This window comes from Gossypium arboreum, chromosome 2 (genome assembly GCF_025698485.1).
Source record: "Gossypium arboreum isolate Shixiya-1 chromosome 2, ASM2569848v2, whole genome shotgun sequence".
Classification (NCBI taxonomy): domain Eukaryota; kingdom Viridiplantae; phylum Streptophyta; class Magnoliopsida; order Malvales; family Malvaceae; genus Gossypium; species Gossypium arboreum.
Window position 1 is genome coordinate 7,311,566 of NC_069071.1, and position 4,281 is coordinate 7,315,846.

At 31.9% G+C, this 4,281-nt stretch overlaps 1 long non-coding RNA gene across 2 annotated transcripts; it reads left to right on the plus strand.

Annotated features, from left to right (window-relative positions):
- Positions 1 to 1,024: 1,024 nt before the first annotated feature.
- LOC108466935 (uncharacterized) lies at positions 1,025 to 2,718 on the plus strand. Of its 2 annotated transcripts, XR_008277302.1 has the most exons (3): positions 1,089 to 1,955; positions 2,076 to 2,129; positions 2,212 to 2,718. It is a non-coding gene; the product is annotated as an uncharacterized LOC108466935 (long non-coding RNA). The 2 variants fall into 2 exon arrangements; XR_008277301.1 differs by having other exon boundaries at positions 1,025 to 2,129.
- Positions 2,719 to 4,281: the final 1,563 nt, after the last annotated feature.

A 4,281-nucleotide genomic window follows, 5' to 3' on the forward strand; every position in this document is an offset into this window, starting at 1 on the left:
ATTTGAATTTATAATTGTTTGATATATTCAATTTATATATTTTTATTATGTTTTTTTTCTAAAAATTGCATCCATTTTAAAGAGTGGTATCTGTTAAATATTTGAATTTATTTCATTCAATAATTTTGAAAAATATAAAAATTAAAATAATCAAATATGTAAGTTTATATACATTCAAATTCATTATCTGTATAAATAAAGTTATATGAATAATGAATTTGGATAGAGGAACATAAATCAATATAAATTCAAATAATGAATAAATATCTAAAACCTACTATAAAATATATATTTTGAATTAAAATTATTTATATCAACAAATGTTGGGTATATTATATTTTCAAGGAGATATACAAATTTAAACATTAAAATAACATTGTTAGGAGAAAAATTACAAACCCAAAAATAATATAAAAAACTACTACAAATACTAAATTATATAATTAATTAGATATCACACACCTAATTTTTAAAAGGTAAACTCGAACCAAAACGGGATTTACCAATGCAAATGAAGCCTTGTTGAATAAGATTTAGACATTTACAAATTTAAATAAAATATTATATAATCAATTGAGTTTTAACTTGATTGACATTAAATTTAAAAGATGTAAATTTAAATATGTTAAAACATATTAATAAAAAAGAGAGTATATATAATAACAACTATTGTGAAATTAATGTTATAAAAAGTATTATATAAAATTTTACAATTCATTGCTATTTTCAAAATTTTAAATTTAGCAGCTATAATTTGGGTTGCCCAATCTGGCCCGCTGTACTTTTTCAACGACAAAATTGTTATTAAAAAAGATTGAATTAAACAAACAAATAGCATAATTTTTTTTATAGAATTGAAATAGCAAACAACCACTATTTAAATATCTAAATCTACATATATGTAAGCACGTGAAAATCAATTTAGATTGTAATCATGTGAAAAAACACAAGAAAAAGGCAAGATTTTCTCAACACAGTGCACGCTTTTAAATAAACCCTCAGTGCTCCTTGAAATCATACTCGAATAAAGTTAGTCTTAAATTGTAAAAATAGATGAAGGTGTTTTTTTTTTATATAAATAGATTGGCCTTTTTTGTTTTCTCATTGATCCGAAAACCAAACAAAAACTAAACAATACAGATACAGGTCCAAAAACACAGTCCAAAAATACAAAAAAGAAACAATAATTGAAAATACAAAAAACAAAAAGATTACGCAAAAACCAAAACAGGAAGAATCTAGAAGCAATAAGGCACCGACCCTTACACCCAATCAAATGCATTGCTTTTTTCTTCGTCTCAAAAATTCTTCAATGTTCATAATTGATGGTTTCACAAAAAACGAAGGAGCATCCAACAGATAGAATAAACTTCTGAAAAAAAAAAAAAAAACTCTTTACCCTCATTCAATTTCCTTCCCCTCTTCTTTCAATCTGATTCTCTTGGCCTCCCCCTCACCCTTCTGGTATCAACAGTCGAAAAAGCATTCCCCTCCAGGTAAATCAATTTCCCCCCTTTTAGCTTTTCTATTTCAAGAACATGAGCAAATTCATTTGCTAATCTTGGAACATGATTGAAACTGATTTCTTGAAAATTATTCTTCATTTGTTGAATATTTCTAATGTAAACACCAATCAGTGATTTATCAAATTCCAAAGACTTACATTTCTTAACTGCTGCTAATGAATCCCCTTCGATAATGACTTGGCTCCATTCCTTAATTTATCAACACCCACACTCACCACAAGTTGACATGCTAAAGCTTCAGCAGCGAAGGCAAACGCTACTCCCTCATGGAAACTCAAACAAGCGAAAAGTACTGTTCCACCCTCATCCCTAGCAACCACTACTGACGCTGATCAAAAACTCCGACCATCAAAAGCACCATCAAAGTTTATTTTGATGACTAAACTCGTCAGTGTTATCCAAGTAACAATCTCCTTACTCTTTGTATTGGTATATTTCTCCAACCCTTCAAGTTCTCCTATATAGCTAGAAATAAAATTTGCAGTGTCTTTACCTGTAATGACTTTCTTTTCATAAATCCTTCTGTTTCTATCCTTCCAAATAACCCAGAGTGCACAGTAGATTAACTTCCTCAGATGGGTAGTACAAGATTCAAAAATCCAAGTAAGCCATTGTTTAAACTCTAGACTATGGTTATTCAAAAATTGCTGACAGTTTAACTTTGACCAAACATCAACTGTTATAGAACATTGTCGGCATAGATGATCCATTGATTCGTCCACACCTAAACACCGAGGGCAGCAAGCATTTGCGATTAACTTCTTAGAGTTTAAGTTAGCAAACATAGGTAGATAGTTCCAAGAAATCCTTCAGAATGTAATTTTAATTTTTCTCGGAAGGACTAGTTTCCATAAGAGCTTATAGAAATCACTAGATCTGGTCTGTAATGAATAAGCACTAGGATCCTCCAAATTTTTTTGTAATAGTTTGTAGGCGCTACGAATCGAGAACTCCCTGAACGCTCCCCACCCCAGGTCAGAAAATCCTCATAGGCGTCCTGAGCAAGCAGAATCCGAAGAATATGATCAAACATCCAACTGCATGAATAAATCTCTTATTAACCCCTACTTCCAGTTTCGATCGCGACACCATTAAATTCTGCAAAATTCAACTATTACTAGACACTCTAAAATTTGCATTACCAAGAATCCATGCATCATCAAATACAGAGATTTTATTCACAAACCCGCACGCCAACATAAGCCGTCTTTTAAAACCCCTTTAGCTGCCCAAATACTTTTCCATGTGAATGACGGATTCGTCCCTAATTAAGCATCCATAAAATCAGGTATTGGGAAATATTTAACTTTCAACACCCGAGTAATAAGTGAATTTGGACGATTTATAATCCTCCACCCCTGTTTGGATAGTAAAGAAATATTAAACATTTCCAAGTCTCTAAAACCCATCCCTCTATCCTCCTTCAACTTACACATATGCCTCCATTCACACTAATGAATCCCACGCTTCCCTTGTCCTTTTTGCCACCAATATTTCTCTATAATACTTTCAATTTCACCACAAAAAGACTTAGGCAATAAGAAACACGACATTGTATAGGTGGGAATTGCTTGCAACACAAATTTAATAAAGATTTGCTTTCCCCCTTGTAACAATAGTCTTGTACTCCAATTCTCATTCTCACCTTAATCCTATCCTTTAGACTTTGGAAAGATGCTTTTCTATTTCTACCTACCATATTCAACAACCCCAAATACTTCTCAGCATTGCTTGAAAAATACACTCTCATAAAATTTAAAACTCGGTTCTTCTCCCTCTCAGGCACATTTGAGCTAAAGAAAATTGATGATTTATTTAAGTTCATACTTTGGCTAGTACAAATTTCATATTCCTTAAGAATATCTTTCAATAAGAGAGCATCTCTAGTTGTTGCCTCCCCAAAAAGGATACTATCATCTGCAAAAAAAAAAAAAAAAAATGTGAGATTCTAAGCCCTCCTTTACTAGCATGTACCCCTTTCAAAAACCTCTCCTCTATAGCCAGCCTCATCAAGGCTAAAAGTCTTTCATTGCAAATGAGAAATAAAAAAGGACTAAGAGGGTTCCCTTGATGAAGGCCTCTTGAAGGTTAAAAATGTCTTCCCATGCAACCATTCACCATTATTGAATAAAAAGCCGAAAAAATACACCTTAAAATGAGCCTTACCCAATCAGCAACAAAACCTATCTTTAACATTATAGCTTTTAAAAAAATCTATTCAACCCTGCCATAAACTTGACTCATATCTAACTTTACTGCCATATAGCCTTTCTTACCGGTACACTTTTGGCGAAAAGTATGTAGCAATTCATAAGCAGGTAAGATATTATCAAATATCAATCTCTTCGGTACAAAAGCGTTTTGAGCATAATCAACGTAGTTCTTAACAACACTCTAAAGTCTATTTGCTAAAACTTTTGCCACAATTTTATATAAAACAATACATAAGCTAATGGGTCTAAAAGTTGTTAAGTTTTTGGAATTTTGGGTTTTAGGAATAAGAATGATCTCAGTAACATTTGCAGTTCAAGATCATTACCTTCATTAGGAACACCCAAACAGTAAGCAAGAATATCATTCTTAACGATATGCTAGTACTTCTGGAAAACCATAGCTGGGAAACCATCAAACCTCGAAACTTTTGTGGGCCCCTTTCTTTGAAAGCTGTGTAAACTTCCCTTTCCATGAACTTTGCTAAAAGGAAGAGATTCTCTTCTTAAGAGATGCTTGTATTAACCCTTGATAAAATATGCGA